The 22,921-nt window shown below is 37.7% G+C and overlaps 1 long non-coding RNA gene across 1 annotated transcript in view; it reads right to left on the reverse strand.

Moving 5' to 3' along the window:
• Nucleotides 1–6,637, reverse strand: part of LOC141372444 (uncharacterized) — a 36,152-nt gene extending 29,515 nt beyond the window's left edge. The window contains exon 1 of the long non-coding RNA XR_012377698.1: nt 6,543–6,637. This is a non-coding gene — a long non-coding RNA (uncharacterized lncRNA). The remainder of the gene's footprint in view (nt 1–6,542) is intronic.
• Nucleotides 6,638–22,921: the final 16,284 nt, after the last annotated feature.

Below are 22,921 nucleotides of genomic sequence, written 5' to 3' on the forward strand. Positions count from 1 at the left end.
CACACGAATACAATCAACAGATCTTTGACAAAGAAGCAAAGTCCATACAGTGAAGTACAGAGAGTCTATTCAACAAATGGTGCTGGAACAACTGGATATCCGCATGCCAAAAAAAAGTGAATCTAGACCCAGACCGTACACTCTTCATAAAAATTAACTCAAAATAGATCAGACCGAAATGTTAAAACACAAAATTATAACCTCCTAGAAGATAATATAGGCAAAACAATGATGACTTTGGGTATGGTGATGCTTTTTTAGATACAACACCAAAGACATGATCCATGAAAGAAAAGAATTGATAAGCTGGACTTCATTAATACTAAAAACTTCTGTTCTGTGAAAAAACAATGTCAAGAGAATTAGAGGATAAGCTACAGACTGAGAGAAAATATTTGCAAAAGAAATATCTTATAATGGACTTTCATCCAAAATAAACAGCTCCTGGAGTGCCTGGGTGGCTCAGTCGTTAAGCGTCTGCCTTTGGCTCAGGTCATGTTCCCGGGGTCCTGGGATCGAGCCCCGCATCGAACTCCCTGCTCAGCGGGAAGCCTGCTTCTCCCTCTCCCACTCCCCCTGCTTGTGTTCCCTCTCTCACTGTGTCTCTCTCTGTCAAATAAATAAATAAAATCTTTAAAAAAAATTTAAAAATAAACAACTCTTAAAACTCAACTATAAGAAAGAAAAAGCCCATTTAAAAAATGGGCCAAGGACTTTAACAAACACCTCACTAAAGAAGATATACAGATGACAAATAAGCATACGAAAAGGTGCCCATAGCATTACATCATTAAAACAACAATGGGATGCCACTACAAACCTAATCAGAATCTGGAACACTGACAACACCAAATCCTGGCAAGGATATGGAGCAATAGGAACTCTCATTCCTTGCTGGTAGGAATGGAAAATGGGACAGCAACTTTGGGAAACAGTTGGCAGTTTCTTATAAAACTAAACATATCCTTATCATGGTACCCAGCAATCATGCTCCTTGTTATTTGTTCAAAAGAGTTGAAAATGTATGCCCACACAAAAACCTACACACAGATATTTACAGCAACTTTATTTATGATTGCCAAAACTTGGAAGCAAGCAAGTTGTCCCTCAGTAGATGAATAGATAAGGAAATTTTGGTACCTTCAGAGAATGGAATATTATTCATCAACACTAAAAAGGAGTTATCAAGCCATGAAAAGACATAGAGGAAACTAAAATGGTTATTACTAAGTGCAAGAAGCCAAACTAAAAATGGTGCATACTTATCACATTCTAGAAAAGGCAAAACTTTGGAGACAATAAAAAGATCAGTGGTTGGCTATGGGTGAAAGGGATGAGAGAGAAATGAATAGGGAGAGCACGTCAGCGTTTCAAGGAAGTAGAAATACTCCATATGATATCATAATGATTAATATATGTCATTAGGGATTTGTACAAACCCAAAAGTGAACCCTAAAGTAAACTATGGACTTCAGGTAACTATGATGTATCAATCTAAATTCATCGTTGGTAGGTAACTATGATGTATCAATCTAAATTCTCGTTCGTAACAAATATACACACTGGTGGGGAAGGAGGCTATGCATGTGTGAGGACAGGGAGTATGTGGGATATCTCCATACCTTCTTCTCAATTTTGTTGTGAACTTAAAATGGCTCTAAATATATAAAGTCTAAAAAAAAAAAAAAATACTGTTCTCAAAGTACAAGATTACCTCTACAAAGGGGAATCCAGTCTGCTTAGATCAAAGAAAGCTGGAGAGTGTTGACTAGGAGTGGGTTCTTGAAAAGGCAAAAAATGTTTAATAACTACTAGTCAAATGAATGGGTACTAAAATCTGAGTTTGTGTTTAATGTGAGGGTGTAAATGTCTATATTTCTTCTAGAACTTAGTATATATATCCTTGTCTAGTTATTTCTGAGCTCCAAACACAGTGCCTCCCATATGATTAGCATTTAATTAAAATGAACTAAGTAAAATAATGTCTATGGGAATGGCCAATGACATTAGGAACCTATTTATTATACTTGTGGTGGGATTTAAGAATGGAATAATAAACTCTTAACAGAGTGTTATGACTAATTCTCTGCAGCAGTGTCCAAGTGCCTGCTATCCTGAGGTTAAAGTGCACAGTGATCACTCATTCATATAGGGTAATTATTGCAAAACAAAACAAAATAATATAATATTTCAGGGTTGCCTTCCAAAAGAGAAAATCAAAATGAGTAGAATTAAAAAAATCTAAATTCATCATGTCCTTGAATTCTCTGATGGAAATATTTTATATCAATGCAATGAGTTAATAACATCTCCTTTAAATTTTTCAACTTGATAAAAATGTATTCAGGACTTTCCCTGCCTTACAAGAAGCAAGTTACCAAAGCTATTTAAACTTACTATTTTACAGTTTAAGCCCTCTAGGTACACAGTGCCAGAATTCTAAAACTGGAATTCATGTGCCATGATTAGGTTTCCAGTAGTCTATCAAATCATGAAATTGGTTGGAATGATGCATATCCATGATGTTCATATTTTAAGAGAGGGGATAGGACTTTCACTGAATTATTAAATATGACTGTATTAGAATTCTCCAGAGAAACAGAACCAATAGGTTCTATATATTATATAATATTATTAAATACATTATTATATGTAATTTCATTTATACTTACATTTATATTTATATTTAAGTGTTGTATTTTAAGGAACTAACTTATGTGATTATGGAGGCTGTGAAGTCCCACAGCCTCCCATCTGCAAGCTGGAGACCCAGGAAAGCCAATGATGTAGAACAGTTCACGACCAAAGGCCTGAGAATTAGAGGACAATGGTCCCAGGACAAAGGCAGGAGGAAACAGATGCCCAGCTCAAACAGACAGAGAAAGAATTCAACCTTCCTCTACTTGTCTCTTAAGCATCCAACTCTTTTTTTTTAAAGATTTTAATTATTTATTCATGAGAGACAGAGAGAGAGAGAGAGAGAGAGAGAGGCAGAGGGAGAAGCCGGCTCCCAAGGAGCAGGGAGCCCGATGCAGGACTCGCTCCCAGGACCCTGGGATCATGACCTGAGCCGAAGGCAGACGCTTAACCATCTGAGCCACCCAGGCGCCCTTAAGCATCCAACTCCTGATTTCAGTTCAGGTCACGCTCTCAGGGTTGTGAGATCAAGCCACCACGTCAGGGTCTACCTTGGGCATGGAGTCTGCTTACAATTCTGTCTCTCCCTTTGCCCCTTCCCCACCTCTCTCTCTTAAAAAAAGAAAGAAAAAAAAATTAACCCTCACAATGTCTATGATCAACAAAACACTAAAGATCATTGAAAACTCATTCAACTGTACTTATTTCACTAAAGACTGAGTCACTTGATCTCTTCTTTTAATGAGCAAAAATCTGATAGTCAATCTTATTTCTCTCTGATTCAATGTCATTTTCATTTCAGACTAAATTTTGGTTTTGTCTTTAGTAATTGCCTCTTCCAATTATGCATGTTCTTCCTTACAATTTCAGCTCCCTTCTTGACTTTAGCTACCATTTTTATGCTGTTGAATCCTTTCTCTTTATCTCAATCTCTGATCACTCTCCTATGCTACAAAAAACAAAATGTAACTACTTTTCATATTCACCCATATTGTATTCACCATACATTCAACATTCACCCACTCAAAATCTATTGTGACTTCTTCATTCCCTGTAACAATCAATGTCATCCTCCATCCAGTTTCTCAAGGTCATCTGTAAGTCATGCATATTATAACTTCTTCTTCCTTTGTTGTACACAATCTCTTTAATTTTGTTAAATAAATAGCTCTTGAATCTTCTCTCTTTTTACACTGCCATATCTAAGTTTAAGCTCTTGCCAAGACTTATGGCAAGAACAGTTGCAACTTCTTCCTGAGTCTTCTCTCTCCTAAGTCCACTCAATTTCTTCTAATGTCACCAGAATTCACTACACAAAAAACACATTTTCCAGCTAAACATATTTTCTTGTGTTATCAACTCCTAGCACTTACTGTAGAGGCCATTTTTGGGCAACAGGCTTGAACAGTGGAAACTTGAGTAAGGTAGAAAGGCCCACAGTGACCTCAACCCCCTGACTGAATACAAACAGGATCATTAAGTCCATTTTGAAATCACCATAGGCCCTAACTAACCAATGAGAAACTGACAACCAGGCACAGTTACCAAAAAAGGAAAAATTCCATACATCCTCATATCTCCTCACTTTTGCCCTTTAAATACAGCCCCCACCCACTGCCTCATGGCACACAGTCTCTCCTTTGCTGTCCTGCCAGCTATTCCCTTGTGGTGTCTTTGTTAAAGTCTATCTCCTTTGTTATGCCTTAGGTGAATTCTTTCACCACCCAATTTACTGGCTTCTACTAGATTGGTTCACCCCACATTCTGGGTCCCCCATCCGATTGGAGAGACACCATCCTTACCACACTGCACTACATTTTATTTTATTTATTTATTTTGCATTCCTGCTTACCTCATTAGATAGTAATGCTCAGTATCTCACCCACCTTTCCATTGACTCAATTCATCCAGTGCATATAATGTACAAATAATACTATAGCAATGATGGCTGGCTGTCTACAAAATTTGTGCTTCCCCTTCCATGGTGTTGAGCTTGTGTGGGGAGACAGCTGCCCACCTGTGGACCACATTTCCAAGTGTCCTTATAATGCACGTGACTAATTCTCAACAGTGAAATTCAGTAGAAGTGATATATCACTTTTAGGCCAGGGCTTTTAACAATTTGGTGTATTCTACTCTCATTTTTATCTTTCCCTAGATGAATACAGAAAATTCCAAGGCCTTGTAGGAAAAAAAAAGCTAAAAGATGGAAAATCTCTATTCCTGAAAGCACAAATTGGAGGGGAGCTTCCATCCTGCAAGAAAGACATTCACTGGGAACATAAATAAGAAGTTTCTCTTGTATTAAGACATATTTGTTTAAGGTGTTATGGCCACTAATTATTCCAACCAATATAACTAGATAGTCATTTAAGTATTTTGAAATAAATGTTTATAATATACCTACATTTTATACTTTTGCATAAATGGGTGAAGGCAGCAAAACAGGAAAGCATTCCTCCTTGCATTTCCCAAAATATGGTTATAGTATAATGATCTGGCATTCAAGATATATACTTCCAATATAGAGGAAAAAAAAACACTGAAGAATATTGATTTAGAACATATGACAAAATTTGCATCTTCATAAAACTTCTCCATTTTAATAGATTTTCACTTTAGCACAGAATTGAAAGTACCATTTTGCTCAAGTAGTTAAAAAAGAACAATACAAATAATTAAAGAGAATCTAGACTACATTGACAACTAATTGGAGCAATGAAAGCATTTGGATAAGGGCCCAGTTAAAACTACCCAAGAAAAATAGACTAAGCTATTTGAGTAACCATATTATGCACATTGCTTCTTCATATAAACTGCATGAGTATTTTGGGCTTGTTTATTTTGCCCAGTTTGTATGTAAATGTTTTTTCCCACTTTTGCATTGTCAGTCATTTCAGTAAAATTGAATTAAGTGGGAAAAGAAAATTTAATCAAGAAGTTTCCCCTCCAGCACTCTATTCTTCCCATTATACATTAGAAATTTGTGAGATGAGATTTATGTATATATATATAAGATATATACATATGTGTGGTGGTGATGAATCAGTAATGTAGAGATCTGTTTAGAGTTGAGTTTTATGTAGATATACGCATTAGGTCTTTTTGAGTATAATACAATTCATGATCACAGTCCAATAATTACTAAGTTTTATTGGTCTTACTACCTACAGAAGTCTGAAGTCCACTTGGTTCTTGGTACTCAAAGTTTGAGCCATGGACCAACTGAATCAACAACACCTGGAGCTTGTTAGAAATGCAAAATCTCAGAGCGCCTGGGTGGCTCAGTCGTTAAGCATCTGCCTTTGGCTCGGGTCATGATCCCAGGGTCCTGGGATCGGGCCCCACATCGGGCTCCCTGCTCTGCGGGAAGCCTGCTTCTCCCTCTCCCACTCCCCCTGCTTGTGTTCCCTCTCTCACTGTGTCTCTCTCTGTCAAATAAATAAATAAAATCTTAAAAAAAAAAAAAAGAAATGCAAAATCTCAGGTCTCACCCTGGTTGATTATACACATGTTAAAATTTGAGAATCACCGCTCTAGGCAACAAAGAGGAAATGAAGAATGTGTTCCTCTAAAAGGATTGCACTACTCTGAAAAAAACTTTTTTATTCTAGTTTAAATAAAATACTTCCTGAAATTAGGATTTTTGTGAGTAAAAATCTAGGCTAAGTCATTTGCCTCTTTAGCCTTTGAGTACTAGCATTAAGCTCTCGGGAAAAGAGGCAGTATCTTGTTATATAGGCTTTGTATCAGTTATGATGTTCCCAGCTAAAAATAATGAAAAAACTCATCTCCACTATTCTTAAGTAGTAATAACATCCTGAGAGTACAGCATAGGGCAGGCCTCAAAGATGACTCAGCCCAACAGCTCTGGCTTCCGTTGTTGGCAGTTCTCTTGGTTTTACCTTCCTTCCCACGTAGCTTCATTTGGAAGCAGGTAAAGAGAGCAGTGAAAGCGACAGGTCTTGCACATGGCAAAATGATTCCAGATTGTCATGAATAGGCTCTGAAGGCACACACACGAGTTGTGTCTTTCCACAGTGTCAGCTTTATTCAGTCATAAAGCAAAGTTAAATCACAATTATAAAGCAGGTTTAGGATTCCAAACTCAATGACACTTCGCCATGTGATTCAACTTGGCTTCTTACACCACACAAAGAGCAGGACAGAAGACAAGCCACACAACAAACAAGGTAACAGAAGGGTGCAGGAACTTAACCAAACAAACTGGAAGTCAGTCTATGGGCCCGCAGTTGAGCTAAGGCCTCAGTCTGGTCCGGGTCAACTCTCGGCACTTACTGCTTCTGATGTTCAAGCAGTGAAGGATCTTGGTTCTGTTCGGAGACCATGGAGATCAGTCGGACAGGGCCTTCAGCAGCAGTTGCCTTTTTTAAGTGGTCAGACAGAAACGTCAGGTCTGAAGAGTCTGACCGTTTGCTGTCAAAATCCTTTCCTTTTTAAAGGGATTTAATCAGTTTTGGGTCTCTGCAGACCTCCTCCGGTTCTGCTTGTTATCAGTTCTGGGGTGTCAGCTGACGTTGGTCTCCTGATGTCTCCTAGCTGCAGTACCTTAACTGCTTGTGTCATTGCTTGACACAGGCCCCTGCTTGGCATGAGAGACTCCATTTTGCTCTCTACACAGATGAATAGAGGCTACCTTTTCTTGTGATTAACACTTAAGGAAGAGAAACATTTTCTTAGAATTCCCAAATACCTCTTTGCTTTTCATTGTTTCTTTAGAATAGCATGCCCCTTGCAAGATCGATCCTTGCCATCCCCAGGAATGTGATTCATTCTTTGGCTTAGACCAGAGTTCTTGCAACAGTGATTGTCAAGGGCTTGAAAGTATCTTGATTGACCTATTGTCTTGGATCAATTCCTCCAAGTGTTTCTCAAGTTCTTCATCAATAAGGTGGAGGGATGAATGTTGAGAAGCCAATCACAATGTTTACAAAATTCTCTACTTCTTTCATAAGACTCTCATAATCCAGCCTCTCTCTTCTTATTACCATTCCCCTGGTCATATTGTCACATGATCTTCTGACACTTCTATTAAAACTAGCTGATTAAACATGACACCTGTACTACTGTACGGTCTCCCATTATGTCCAAAGCTTTGCCCTGACTCTTTGAGGGATGAATCTTTTTTTTTTATTTGATAATTTTGTTTTGTATTTTTTTACCATAATTCCCACTCCAAAGAGTCCCTGAGGCCACCCAATCAAGGACAACCTCCATGCCCAGGAATTTCTATGATCTATATTTCTCATTGCAGAAGCATGCTCTGAGCCAGCTCTTCAGTAAACTGAGGCCAATGTTTACTAAGTGAGAGGAAATTCTGTTGCCTTTTGGATGACCAGCTTGAATGTGTTCCCCTTAGTTACTGAAAGATACTTTGCATTCAATGATGCCAAAACAACCTAATAATCATATCATCTCTTTTGGCTATGCATCTATGGCAACCAGAAGCACAGGTCCAGAGCAATAGAGGGCAGGATTCTTTGAAATCTCAAACACATTCCAGTGTCAAGAAAATCTTATGTACCAGGGTGCTACAGTGGCAATTTTATTCTTCCTCTCTGTTAGCAAACTAGGCGTTTTTGCCTGCTTAAGCCTCTGGCATATAGTAGGTCTTCAAAATATATTTGTTGAATAAAAGAATTCTAACCTTGAGTAAACTGGCTGAAAGTTCCATATTTTTAAAAATGGCCCATGTATTTTGCCTTATAAATAATGATCATTGCTGAATATTCCAAACTAGGATGTGAAGTTAGTAGTAGCACAGTGAAGAATCTTTATGACATGTGTCTATTTTCTTGGCATTAGGACTATTTTTTCCTCTTATTTTAAGGCTTAGAATTAATCACAAGGTCTATGAGTGAAGCATAAACAATAAACAAAGATATTAATTACAAGAGTTCAAGGAAGCCAATTTTTACTGAAATTTGCCTGACATGAGTCCATAGTAACAGCTTGTAAGTGAAGATATAAATTATGTGTGTTCCCTTCATAGTTAATATACGTAAATAAAATATCTAAGGAATTAATGATATCCACAGTGTTTCATAATATCTAGAAAAATTTTCCCCTTTAGATCTGATCATTTCCTCCATCTCGTCAGATGCTATTTATTTCTCACTCTTCATTCCACACTGTCCACCTGGGGAGACTTTCGAACTATACAAGTCCATAGTAATTTTTTTTTCATTTCTTGTAGTTTCACAGCCCTTATTGACTAGATATTGGTCTTTAATAGTGTGTGACTATCAATCTTCTTTTGTCAATATAATTCGAATTTCTCAAAAGCACAGTAAAATCAACATACTTACACCCTACACAGGATGGAACATAAAATAAGCACTTAATGAAAACTAATTGACCAAAAAAGTAAATCACCAAAATGTCCATTTTCTTTTCTTCATTTTCAAATTAAATTGGACATTTACAAAGAATATGGTAACAATCATTGTGGTTGAAAATTATTTGTTCCACCCTTAAAATCACCTCCATATTTCCAGCCTCACCCTTCTCTTTGTAGTTGGTTCAATGATGTGCCACTGGTGAATTCTCTCCACATGGCTCGTACTGTGCTATTGTTATTCTCCTTCCTCTAACGCCCTGTCCACCAGTGACAGTAATAATCACACATCTAACAACTGTATTCTTTTTTCCAGTGCTATCTTTGCACAAATACTTCTAATATTTGCCTAGTAAAGAGTGAACATATTAAGAATAAATTAAGTAAATTATATTTTAAAATATAAAAATATAAATAGAACCCCATTATAACATAACTCATTGTTAGATGAGGATCATATCGGAAACAATGTCCCTGGAAACATCAATATCACAGAGAATAAAATTATTGGAGACAGAAATTTACACGGTAAGTTGTCTGTTCCTTCAGAGGCAGTATAAAGTTTTAAGAATAACACAGAACTGGGCTTACCAAAGTTTGCTTCCTTGGAGCCTTGATCTAGAAGACATTAGCAAGAGTGCCTTGAAAATGTGATACTCACGTAAGACTGGGAAATGTTGAACTTAAATCCCTCTTCTGTGGATTCAGGTGGTGTTGAAGGCTCTGAGGTGTATGCAGAAAGGAAACTCCTTTGAATATATTGGAACTCCAGAATATAAGTTTCAAATTTACTCAAGCACAAGGGAATATTTCCATGGAAAACCTATTAACTTGTAGAGAGGTGTTTTGAGGGACATCGGATAGGGCAATGCTGAGGTAGTTAAAACGGATTTGTACTGGAAATCAAGAAAGCTAATTTCTAATCTTGGCTGGGTAGCTCCAGGGCTTAGGAATACACACAATTACTGAAAGGCAGACACGTGCATTTCGTTCCGATTAAAATAGACTCTTTTTTTTTTAAGATTTTATTTATTTGATAGAGAGCACGTGCACAAGCAGGGGGAGGCAGGCAGAGGCAGAGGCAGAGGGAGAAGCAGACTCCCCGCTGAGCAGGGACCCTATGCGGGACTCGATCCCAGGACCCCGGGATCATGACCTGAGCCGAAGGCAGACACTCAACCAACTGAGCCACCCAGGCGCCCTTAAATGCATTTCATTCAAGAATTAAAAAAAAATACAGTATTGATATTTCTGTTTGAATACTTTCAGTTTCAATAACTGCAAACCCAATTCAAATACATGCCCTGACGCTTGAGCCAGGACCCCAGTGCTGTTACCAGGCCAGGCCACACTTTTTTTTTTTTTTCCTTGTCTCTACTTCTCTACTTGGTCTTCTACTTTATCTTCACTGTGTAAACTTCCCTTCAGGGTCTCAAAATGCTTTTTCCATCCACTTGGTTGTATTAGTCCTCTTTCATATTCTGCAGATATGGGAGAGTATTTTTCCCCAAAATATTCAGCAAATTCCAGATTTACTCCAATTAAACGAAGTGTTATATGTTCCATGAACTAATCACATTGGCCAGATTTTGAAATGCTACAATAGGGTTTATTCTAGGTCATGTGCTTCTACCCCTGAAAGCAAGAATGGGATTAGCTTCCCTCAAGCTACAAGGATCTCCCAGTGGTAAGTGGGGATTTTGAAGAATGGAAAATATGACACGGACATGTGTGCAGCAATAAAAATTATCCTCTTCATTAGAGAAGAATGCAAGAAGGATAAAAATTATACATTTATGAAAAGATAAAAGCTTAAAAAGAGAAGGGTAGGAAATGAAAATAACTAAATGATCTCAGCTGAGTCCTTAAAAATATATGTGTCACATGAATAATAGACATTGCCATCTAAGCATGTCTTTTTAAAATGTAATCCTCACTCTGTAAGTGAATCAAACCATTCCTTTATAAGAAACTAATCTGTGCTTTCTGAAAGACATCAAAATGCCTACAGAAATTGGACTGTTGCTGATTTGCATTAAAACTTTAATTTGTAACACAATTTCCAAGAGTGAATGACACAATAACCAAATAAAATGACGTTTTCCACAACTTTTTCACATCCTTAAGAAAAATACACTTAATTGTATTTTCTTTGATTTTGCCAAAGAAATTTTAGTGCATTTACTCACACTTTGAACACCCATCTTAATGCTGTTAATATTATATTAGATGTGCAAACTTCTGAATTGAGAAATGTTAATTCTTATCAGTGATTGATTATATTTTAATAATTGGAAAATTTTTAGCTTACTTGAATTCACAGAGAACAACAAAACATTTATGTATCTATTGGTACTATGTAGAAAATAACAAACATTTTTTAAGTCGTACATTGTATAAAAAATTGCATAAAGAGGGCGCCTGGGTGGCTCAGTTGGTTAAGCGACTGCCTTCGGCTCAGGTCATGATCCTGGAGTCCCAGGATCGAGTCCCACATTGGGCTCCCTGCTCAGCAAGGAGTCTGCTTCTCCCTCTGACCCTCCCCCCTCTCATGCTCTCTATCTCTCATTCTCTCTCTCAAATAAATAAATAAAATCTTTAAAAAAATTGCATAAAGAATGCTTACTTACATAATCTGTTATATTTGCATGGAGATCAAGAGTATCAGATTCAGCAAATTATGAACTGCTCTAATAACGTATATCTTTAAAACCCAGAAAAGAGAGTCTCCTACCCTTTGTCTTATGAACAAGGCACAAGCCTGGAAATCAGATGGGATGGGTCTGGTTTAAACCCTCTATCTTTTTCTTTTTTTTTTGAAGCTCTGGTCTCTGGTGCTTTGTTAAAGCCATCTCATACAGGCACCTGCTCTGTGACATCCCTGCGTGAGGTGCTTGCATGGGGGCATGGGGCAGTGGGTGAGACCCACCACTGCCCTCCCAATGCAGGAAGCGCTCAGCACCCTGGTTCTTGAAGGATATCCACGTCCTGGAGCATCTCTTCCTCAACCTTGGGGAATGAGCTCCTCCTAATGGAAGAAGGTGGATCACCTACAGATTGTCTTAGCACTGCTTTTCCAGAACACCCCTCATTCTAAAATCCAGAGAAAGTGCCACCGACCCAGTCCTGACATAATTTTTAACAAGTAGGCCACAATGACCCAGGAGGAAGAAGTCTGACAGAATCCCTCAGGAATGTCCCCAAGGAGAGGGAGTGCTCTGTGCCTGGCTCTACACCTTCCTTGCTGGGACCAGGTGTGCCCCTCAGCCCTGAGGTCTGACCATAAGGGGTTGAAGTGTGACCTCAAACCACCTCGCTTCTCCCCCTATGTTAGATTTCACAGATGCGGCAAAAAGAAGGCCTTCAGCTGGGCCTGGACCAGGGGTCTGGGGAGCTGTGCAGGTCTGGCCACTGGAAAGCCCCCTACTTTCTTTCACCTGCTGCCACTTCTGTCCTGCCCCACTCTCCCCATCCTTGGGGGCTTGGGCTTTAAACAATAGCTAGTTCCTTCACGTCAAAGATAAACACTCCTTCTTTGACAAAGACAATCGATAGAAGTGTTGATCTTAAGTGAGGTGCTATGCACATCTGGCATTAAGCCCCCAGCTTCTTCCATCAGAACAGCTTTGTGCCCCTCTTATTTAGAAATTCTCAAGTAACCACTGCATCAAATCTTATACTCACACAATGCATTTTTTTTAAATGTTTGGGGTTTGCCTTTGTCAACCTGGATCCAAAGAATATGGAAGAATTCTTTGTTCTAAATGATCCGGTCGTTTATTCTTTGATCCCTGTGTAATTCAGCTGTGCTCATGCCAGGTTAAGACTCGGTCAAAGGCTGATAAAGGCTTCTTCTGGATTGAAGCATCTTGATAATATCTGTCATAAAGAGCTATGCCCAAAGACCTTTATATTCTGTAAACTGCAATGGATATGGGCTTATGTTCAACTTGCTGTATTTACAGTGATGGCAGGTGGGGGATGACACGCACCGCATTTAAGCTTAAGAAACAACAATTCGCCGAACACACCCCTTGTGCTCAGCATCGTGCTAAGTTTAAGTGTAATGGGGTTAGAGAAGAAGTGAAAATGTGATTTTTAAGGAGTGTGCACCACAGGGTGACAGTGCTACAGAATGAAAATATGGCAAACAATATAAACAGTACAAATGCTAAATTGTGTAGTTTGGGAGAGCTACAGGCATACTAGGCTATAACATTCACGAGAAACTCTGTATGATAAAAAAGACCGACTTTCTTCATATCATTGTGCACACCTGCAACATAATGATTTCCTCACTATTGTCTTCCCTTGCCCCCTCCATCTCTTATTCTTATTTTGCATTTCTACAGAATTTACCAAAGTGATAGACACATAGAAGACCTTCAATAAATGATTATACCATGGGTATGGGATATGAGTATGAGATGTGCCTATTAGAGGGTTAGACATGTTCTCACCAAAAAAACAGTTGTGTGTTTTCTCACCTCTTCAGTAGTCAATGAACTGGAGTGACAACTGTGACATCTTCATTCTGCACTCCAACAATGTTTGTAAAATATTCTACCAACCCTTCTCCAAACTTGAACATGATATCAGTAAATATTAAAAGCACCAACAATTAATTATACAGGTGGAAGAAACATTATATGTTCAGAAAAATTCAGTTCCACTTAAGATAGAAATTCTATCTTAATAATGCTACCTCTCTTCAGATAAATATTTCTCTATTTGGAAGATTCTGGTCAACATTACATGCCAATCCTACTCTACTTTGGCATGACAAAAACAGAACAAAGATATTTATTTCACAGAAAAAAAAATATGCACGTTTTCTTGTTGCTACTGTGATGGAAATGTGTCTGGAATTCTTCTTTGTGTACTAATTTTAACATATTTCAGTGTTATCCAGATAGTGTGAGCCTTCATCATTGTGATAAGCCCATCCTATTTGCACGTATGAACGATGTTTTTTTTTTAAAAATGACTAATATAAAACAATGGAGAATGAACTAGACAATAACACAACAAGTAGTCATTTAAGTTCCCAGAAGAGCTCTCAGTGATTTGTCCATCATTCACTGTTCTTTGCAGTTTAAGTAAAATATTACAGTAAATATCTTCCTCACCCCCCAAAATCAATTTTCCTTTACAAACATATTTTATGGTAAAAAGAGCAATAGTTCTTGATATGTGAATAATAAAAATATCTGCTATCATCTCCACCCTGCCTTGTGTTTTTCTTCTGCATATGGACAGCAGAATAGTTTGCATGAAAATAAGAGGAGACTAAAATTATCATGTATCATAATTTTGTAAGAGCACTATTTGGCTCTCAGATTTAACAACAGTAAACAGACAGTGTGGGCGAGACTATAATGTCTACACCTCTTTAACACAGGGTTATACTATTCTTGAACTTGGTTGCTTCATGTTGTCAAGATTTCAAAAACTTATTTAGTGTTTTAATTAATGCTTCAGATTTTACATTTATAAAAATTTGCTTTATAGAAAGAAAATGGCTTTTTTAGTTTCTCCTTCTAAGCCCAGTTGTCAAAATTGCATATATATCAAAGTTATTCAGTCTGGGAAGGAGCTATCCAATGGAGTGCTGTACTCGTGTTTTGTTCTTACATCACCTTTTCTAGGAGTTGGGTTGCATGCTTAACAGTACGAAACAAAAGGGACTATACAAATTGGAAACAAGAAGATCACAGCTAGCACAGTTCTCTCCCATACAGAGATTGACTTCTTCCTTTCGTTATTTGTGAAGTTTTCCCTGCATAATCTTCAGAGCTCCAACCAGCTGGAACTTTCCAACATTTGCTGATATCTTAGAAACAGCTTTGTGTAGAGATTTTCCCGTATACTACAAAAAAAAAAAAATTATAGCATTAGAAAAAACACTTGTTCCAAATTTGATGGAGGTATTCTATTGGGTGGTTGAAAGTTTAGACAAAAGTTAGTCATCAGTGACCAACGTTTCTTGTAGATTCTGATTTTATTATAACTACCTTTCACCAGAAAGCTTTGCAAGTTTTTACCCTATTAAAACAGAAATCTAGAAACTTCCTAGGACTAACAGAAATAACACTAATATTCATATAAGCACATGCACTTTACAAGTAATTTCATACTCTGTATTTTATGTGGAAACAAAATTACCACCAGAAGTGTGGTGGTATAGGTCTTGTTACTATCCCCGTTTTATATGCAAGAACACTGAAACTCAGAGAAAAACCAGACCAATCCACAACACTACTAAATTGGAGATCTGGGAAACAATCTAGTTTTTTTATTCCACGTTTTCAACACTTCACTCCAAAAGTAGACCTTTTCAGAAGCTAATTTACCATGTAAGATGCTTGTTTTTCACACGTTAAATCTCAATTTAATATTGAACTCAATTGTTCATCCCTTTATGTTGGTGTCTATGAATATGTGCTGGATTATGTCCTCAGCCTATAAAACATATGCACAGAGAATAATTAATTAATGAAGGAAACTTTTTAAATGTAAGTATAAATACAATTTTAAGAGTAGGAGTCTTGGTTACAGACCACGAGGGTCTTTAATCATCGAGATATTGAATGTCATACTAATAACTTTTATATGAAAATATCCTTAGCCATAACCCAATAAAAATCAGGCAGGCTTTCTCTGATTTCTCCAGTCTTTAATGACGTATTTCTGCTCTGAATTTGAGGTTAAGGCGTAATTCAACAGCTAATTACATGTGGTCTTTTATTTCTCACTTGTGTTTCAGAAGTATCTCATCTCCCTGACTAGACTTTAAGTTCCTTGGAAGAAAATATCCCCACAAACTCTTCTTTTGAATACTAGAGATTATTTAGCATCAGACCTTGTACATATTAGGGGATCAGTACAAATATTTATACTTTATCAGATCATAATAAAAAAGTTTCTTTAGTGATCTTTTGTAAATTATCATAAACAGATGATAAAATATGAGTTTTTAAAATCATGCTCCTTGATTACTACTATTCTGTCATTCAATCTGCAGCTTACTAGATGCTGAAAACATATATGATCCATTTGTTTTTTTTGTTTTTTTTTTGTTTTTTATACATGATCCATTTGTGATAAAACATGCAAAAAGTCTTAACATGAGACTATAACTTAATATAAATTAGTTTCTACTACTTGCATGAGAATTCAGTCTCATAATGAGAATGCATATCCGGTAGACCTGCAAAGAAAATTCTTAGATATGTTGTAGAGCAAATAGGGACCCTGGTTGCATTTGGAAGTTTGGAAGTGGCTTATGTTCAAAGAGAACAAGGCCAGGAAAAGTGAGTCTGATTTTCCTTCACTCTTGACTGCTAAACTGAATCACTGTGCAAGTTATAGAACACAAAACTCAAACTGCTTTAAGAAAGACATTGGTTTATCCACATTGTGGAAAAGTCCAGAAGTAGAGTGAGTTTCAAGTATGGTTTGATTAGGACTCTTACTCCGTTCCCCTGCAATTCTCTCTGCTCTGTCTTATTCTAAATACGGAATTCATTCTCAAGCAGGCTTCTGTCACCACAACAAAATTATTGTGACTTTTAGGCATGACATATGCGCCACTACGATGTTTTCCCCATCAAAGATGATGCAGTTAAATTGCTTATATTATGGTTCAGCTGATACCTGGGCATGAGGAAACATCAGAGGAGTGCCTTATTGGTGATGGAATGATCCATGATTAATTATCCATGATTAATTTTTACAAATTAGAAATCAATCCTAAACTGGTGCTCAGTTCAAGCCCAACGATAACTCATAAGAACAAATGCTGGGGAGAAAAATCACAATGACCTCTACAAGAAACAAAACTGATTGTTTCCTTATATAGTCCTACTGTTAGTTTCATGTAGGTTATTATTAACCTCAACCCATAATGATATTTTGAAGGCCCTCAAAATAACTCAGAAGTATGATTGCACTGAACCTCAGGCTTCACAATAGCCATGCTAATGATATGTGGGCATGACCTCTCCAATAACTGGGACCTCATCAATACATTTTTAGAATTCGATTACATGTAAATATACCTGGAAAAAATCCTTAAGTGAATATTTATTTTTGAATTAATTAATAAATCTTTATATTAAAATCATGCATCAAAAAATGTTATGTCCTGAGGCGCCTGAGTGGCTCAGTCATTAAGCGTCTGCCTTCATCTCAGGCCATGCTCCCAAGGTCCTGGGATCGAGTCCCACATCGGGCTCCCTGCTCAGCGGGAAGCTTGCTTCTCCCTCTCCCACTCCCCCTGCTTGTGTTCCTGCACGCACTATCTCTCTGTCAAATAAATAAATAAATAATATTTAAAAACAAAGAAACGTTATGTCCATTTTACATTTGAAGAATCTGTGGTTTAGTGTGACTGAATAACTTGCTAAAATTCGTACAACTAAATGTGGGAGCAAAATAGCACAAACAGATAATATAAACCTAGGTCTCTTGTTAATCTATTATATTGGACATAAGAGCATGCATAAAAAAGCAGGACCTAAAATACACACTCTAAAATATTTAAGGTTATGAAGATAGAGCAAGAATATAAAGATAATAAATACAAAATGAATCACTTGTATAGCACTGTTCTTAGATTATATATTAAACTTCATTATGTAGTTTTCCACTTAGCAACAAGGAAATAAGGAGAGATAAATATCAGCCCCTCAATTTAACAAAAGACTGAAAGGTAAGGAAGGGAGAAAAGGCGAAAGAAGATACATATCGCTATTTGTGATCAGGTTTTTTCATGGTGGGGATCTCTTTAGTTGCTCTGTCTACAGATGTATGTACAAAAAGAAATGGGTTTAAATCAAAGCAAGAAAAGTATCCTTTTGACAAATTTCTTTCTTGTTTAGAAAACAGAAATGTCTCCGTTCCTGGGAGACGTCCCAGGTTCTCTATCCCTCCTGCGGCACAGATTCCTACTTCCACAGACTCTGTTCTACCTGACTCTCACTGTCTCTGTCAATTTCTCCCTCTCCAATGAATTAGTTCCAGAAGCAAACACGCGTCTTTTTCTTTTTCTTTTTTTTTTTTTTGCTTCCTCTAAATAGTTTATTGCCAAGTAGTTGCTTTTAAATACATTCCATACAATCAGATATGTGATGGGGAGATGAACCATGAGAGACGATGGACTCTGAGAAACAAACTGAGGGTTCTAGAGGGGAGGGGGTGGGGGGATGGGTCAGCCTGGTGATGGGTATTAAAGAGGGCACGTTCTGCATGGAGCCCTGGGTGTTATATGCAAACAATGAATCATGGAACTCTACATCAAAAACTAATGATGTAATGTATGGTGATTAACATAACATAATAATAAAAAAAAAACACTAAAAAAAGCATATGTATCCCATCACATATCTGATTGTCTTGAACATATTTAAAAGCATCTACTTGGCAAAACTGTGCCCTGACCATCCCCCTCCAGCTACTGACTCCTTTCTTTTCTCTTTCCAATGCTTGTATGTACTCACTGTTCTTTCATTTTATTGCACCTGTTTGAACCCTTGCATGTAAAACCATTGTCCCCGGGGTTCCACTGACACTACAAAAACCAAGGTCAGGAATTGCTCTAAGCTAATTCCAACAGTCAATTTTCAGTTACTTTACTTAACCTATCAGCAACATTTGACGAATTTCATTCTTTTTCCTTGAGACGCATCCTTGGCTCCTTGGACATCATTCTCTTTTGAGTTTTCTTCTTTATCATGCTCTTCCCTTCTCAATTTCCTTTTTTGGTATTTCTCAATTACCCCAACCACTGTATGTCGATGTGAACCCCCTCCGCAAATATTCCATTTTTTTCTATACTTATTTTCTATGTGATCTTATCTAGCCCCTTGACTTCAAATATTATTTATATGCTAATGATTTCCACATTTGTATGTAGAGCCAGAGCCTTATCCCTGAACCTCAAGCGCATAAATTCAGCTGCCAACATCAATCCTTAGACGTCCAAAGTTCTGAACTTCTCATCTACCCCAAACCTGTTCTTCCCAGTCTATCACTATGTCAATAAATGGGAACTTCATACTTTGATAGTCCCATCCATCAGCAAACCCTGTTAGTTCCATAGTCCAAATGGAGCCACTCACTACTTTGAATGTTCATCCAAATATATATGTAACTTGATCTTTTATCTCCATTAAAGTCTATGCTTAAATGTCACATTTGAGTGAAGCTTTCCTTGACATATAGCAATTATTATATCTGAAAAATGGAAGTTTTTCTTGTTTTTCTGTTTAGTATTGACCTCTCTTGACTAGAATGTAAACTCAGTGAGGAAATCATTTTTTTCCCTATTTTCCTCCTTCTCTATCCTAATGCCAGAATAATGTCTGGCATGCAATAGCTTGTCAATAAATATTTTTGAATAAATATATAATTATTTCTCTTCAGTGCCATTTGATACTTAATCAAATACTTCTTTAGAAGCTTTTTAAAGTTTTCTTGGAGATTTGGTGTGAGAAATTTCTTGTAAATTGCTGAGCCTGTAACTCCACAGCTCAGAATACAAAGCAATGAACAGAATAGATGCTTTATTCATGTTTGAAGAAGGTAAGAGAGAAATGGAATTGAGGAGGAAAGGAAGGATAGGAAGAAATTATTCTGAAATAGGAAACAGGTCCCTGCTTGTTGCTTAAAGCCACTACAATATTAGTTATTTGTTGTCACCAAATAACCTAAGTTATCCTGATACATCACTTTAAAATCTTCATAGCCTTTTTACCTAAATGGCCAGTGTGATCATGATTAGCACCCTGAGGGTAATGTGCCTATATTATTTATTGTCTAAACCAGGACACTTTGAAGTCCTAAAACAGAGTACTAAAATAATTACAATTATATATACTTTTTGAAATATTTATTTTTTGACTGAAAATGTGTTATCTCAGAAGGCTTATGTAATACTTCTGCTTAAAAATTATTTTCAGAAATACTTACTTTCATTAAAAAATCTTTAAATTAAAAAGAAATAGCTATTTCCAGAAATTAAACTGTCAGCAAATATAAAAACAAAAATGTAAAAGAAACTATATATTAAGATCTAATTATAAATTAAAACTGAAAAAGAACAGAAAAAATATCCTTGGTACATAATCATACACTTTAGTTTCTTAACTTTATCTCTTTAATATTGTATTTATTGTATTTAATTTTGTATTTTTTTAAAAAATGCATTTTTTCAATATGGTCTTACTATTCTTTTTTGTTCTCATTGAATTACCTGAAATCTACTTCAGAATTAAAACTTATGTGTAAATCATCATCACTTTCAGTTGGTTTTGTGTCAGTTCAGGTCCTTCTAGAAGATGCCAAGATGGATTTATATCTGAAAAATTATGGAGGACAAGGGAGAGAAAGACCAAGGGTTGGCAGGAAAAATCTCAAGACCGTGATGCAGGTCAGATATCTGTGAAAGGAAAGATTGAAAAAATGAAGATACTATAGAAAGAGCACAGGTCTGGGAAAATCTAGCGAGGCTGCTCATTGTGTGTGCAAAAGGACCCAGCTCTGGTGCCTCCATCATGCTCAGTTATTGGCTGGTGTCTTACTCTGCTCAGACTGCTATAATACAATACCACATCCTGGCTAGCCTAAACAATAGAAATATATTTCTCACAGTTCTGGAGGCTGGGAAGTCTAAGATCAATACGCTGGCAAATTTGATTCCTGGTGAGAGCTCTCTTGTTGGTTTGCAGATGGCCACCATTTTGCTGCATTCTCAAAATGGCAGAAGGAGAAGGAGAAAGCAAGTGTCTCTGGTGTCTCTTCTAAGGACTCTACTTCTGTTAGATCAGGGCCCCATCCTTATGACCTCATTTAACCTTAGTTACCTCCTTACAGGTCCTATCCTGAAATACAGTCACATTAGGGATTAGTGCTTCAACATATAAATTTGGAAGATACAATTCAATTCATTGCAGCTGGATTGATCTCAGAAGAAATATGCCTCAGCGTGAATGCCGCAGTAGATCCCTAGGTGGCAACTGGAGGCTGTAAGACAACTACTCTCCTTGCAGCAGTTTCTTTGAAGGGAAAATATGAGTAGCCACACTTTTTTTTTTTTAATCTTTCCACAGAAAGCCAATATGCTCAAAGTAAAATATTCTAAATTCAGTTTTTATATTAAAATTCATAAATATTGTACCCCTAAAATATCCACACTTAATATTATTGGTCTCCATTAAAAGTACATTTCTGGCAAGATGGCGGAGGAGTAGGAGACCTGGATTTCGTCTGGTCTCAGGAATTCAGCTGAATAGGGATCAAACCATTCTGAACACCTACAAACTCAACAGGAAATCGAAGAAGAGAGTAGCAACAACTCTCTGAACAGAGAAGCGACCACTTACTGGAAGGTAGGGCGTGCGGAGAAGTGAACCCGAGGCGATATTCGGGAGGATAGACGGCGGGGGAGGGGGCCTCCGTCGACCGCTTCTGGCAAGTGTTAGAGCCGGAGCACAAAATCGGAACTTTTAGAAGTCGGCTCCGCTGAGGGACGTCACTCCAGTGGCTAAGCGGGAGGTGGAACCCTCATGGGACAGTGTGGACTCAGGACCCTCGGGTCACAGAAAGACTGGGGGTGCCTGAGAGTGGCAGAGCTCCCAGGTATCGGAGTGGGAAAGCCGGCTGCAGAGACGGAGCCGAGGCGTGGGCTCACAGCTCGGGGTGGCCATACACTGTGATCCGCAGCCCAGTTGGGCCACTGCGCCTCCAGCAGGGACCCAACAAGCAGCAAAGCCGGGGAGACTCCCCTTCCTCCCCCGGGAGGAGTGGCGCGGGAGCGCACCGCAGAGATCTGCTGGGTTTGGAGACTCCACACGGGGTCAGGTGCCAGAGATAGAAACACTTGGTCACAGGCCGGGTGAGCACGGAGTGCGGCCGGAGACCGGGGAGACGGGAGTGATTGACTGCTTTTCTCTGGGGGCGCACTGAGGAGCGGGGTACCGAGTTCTCAGCTCCTCTGGGCAGAGAGTGGGAGGCCACCATTTTCACCCTGATCCTCCAAAGCTGTACCGAGAGCTTGCAGGGAACAAAAGCTCCTGAGAACAAACCCAAGCAGCTTGCTTAGCCCGGACGGACAAGGGCGGGGCAATTCCGCCTCCGGCAAAGACATTTGGGAACCACGGCAACAGGACCCTCCCCCAGAAGATCAGCAGGAACAGCCAGCAAGCCAAGACCAAGTTTACCGAACAAGAAGAACGGGAGAACTCCAGCACTGGGGAATACTGCACATAGAATTCATGGCTTTTTTACCATGATTCATTAGTTTTTCAAAGTTAATTTTTTTAACTGTTTTTTCTTTTTTGTTTTTTTTGAATTTTTCTTTTTCCCTTTTTCAACCAACATCTTTTCAATCCCTTTTTTAAAAAAACATTTTTTATTTTTCATTTTTAGAGTCATATTTTATCCCTTCATAGTAGTTACCCTTATTTTTGGCATATATATATAAGTTCTTCTCTCTTTAAAATTTTGAGATACAGTGTCTTCTAACAGATCAAAATATACCCTAAATCACTAGTGTATGGCTTTGTTCTAGTCTCCTGCCTGATCACAGTCTCTCCCATTTTTTTTCTTTTCTTTTTTCTTTTTTTTTAAATTTCTTCTTTCATCTTTCAAACAACTTCTTATCAATTCCGTTTATAAAACCTTTTATAAGTTTCATCTTTTCAGTCATCTTCCGTCCCTTCATTGTATCAACCCTTATTTTGTACATATATAAGACTTTCTTCCTTTAAAATTTTAGGAGGCACTTCTGTCTAACAGACCAAAATACACCCAAAATCTAGTGTGTGGCACTGATCTATGCACTAGCCTGATCATATTTGATCATATTCTGTTTTTTTGTTTTGTTTTGTTCTGTTTTTGTTTGTTTTTATCTTTTTCTTTCTCTTT

The sequence above is a fragment of the Callorhinus ursinus genome, unplaced genomic scaffold (genome assembly GCF_003265705.2).
Source record: "Callorhinus ursinus isolate GAN/ISIS: 27379988/994484 unplaced genomic scaffold, GSC_fseal_2.0 scaffold4, whole genome shotgun sequence".
Classification (NCBI taxonomy): Eukaryota; Metazoa; Chordata; class Mammalia; order Carnivora; family Otariidae; genus Callorhinus; species Callorhinus ursinus.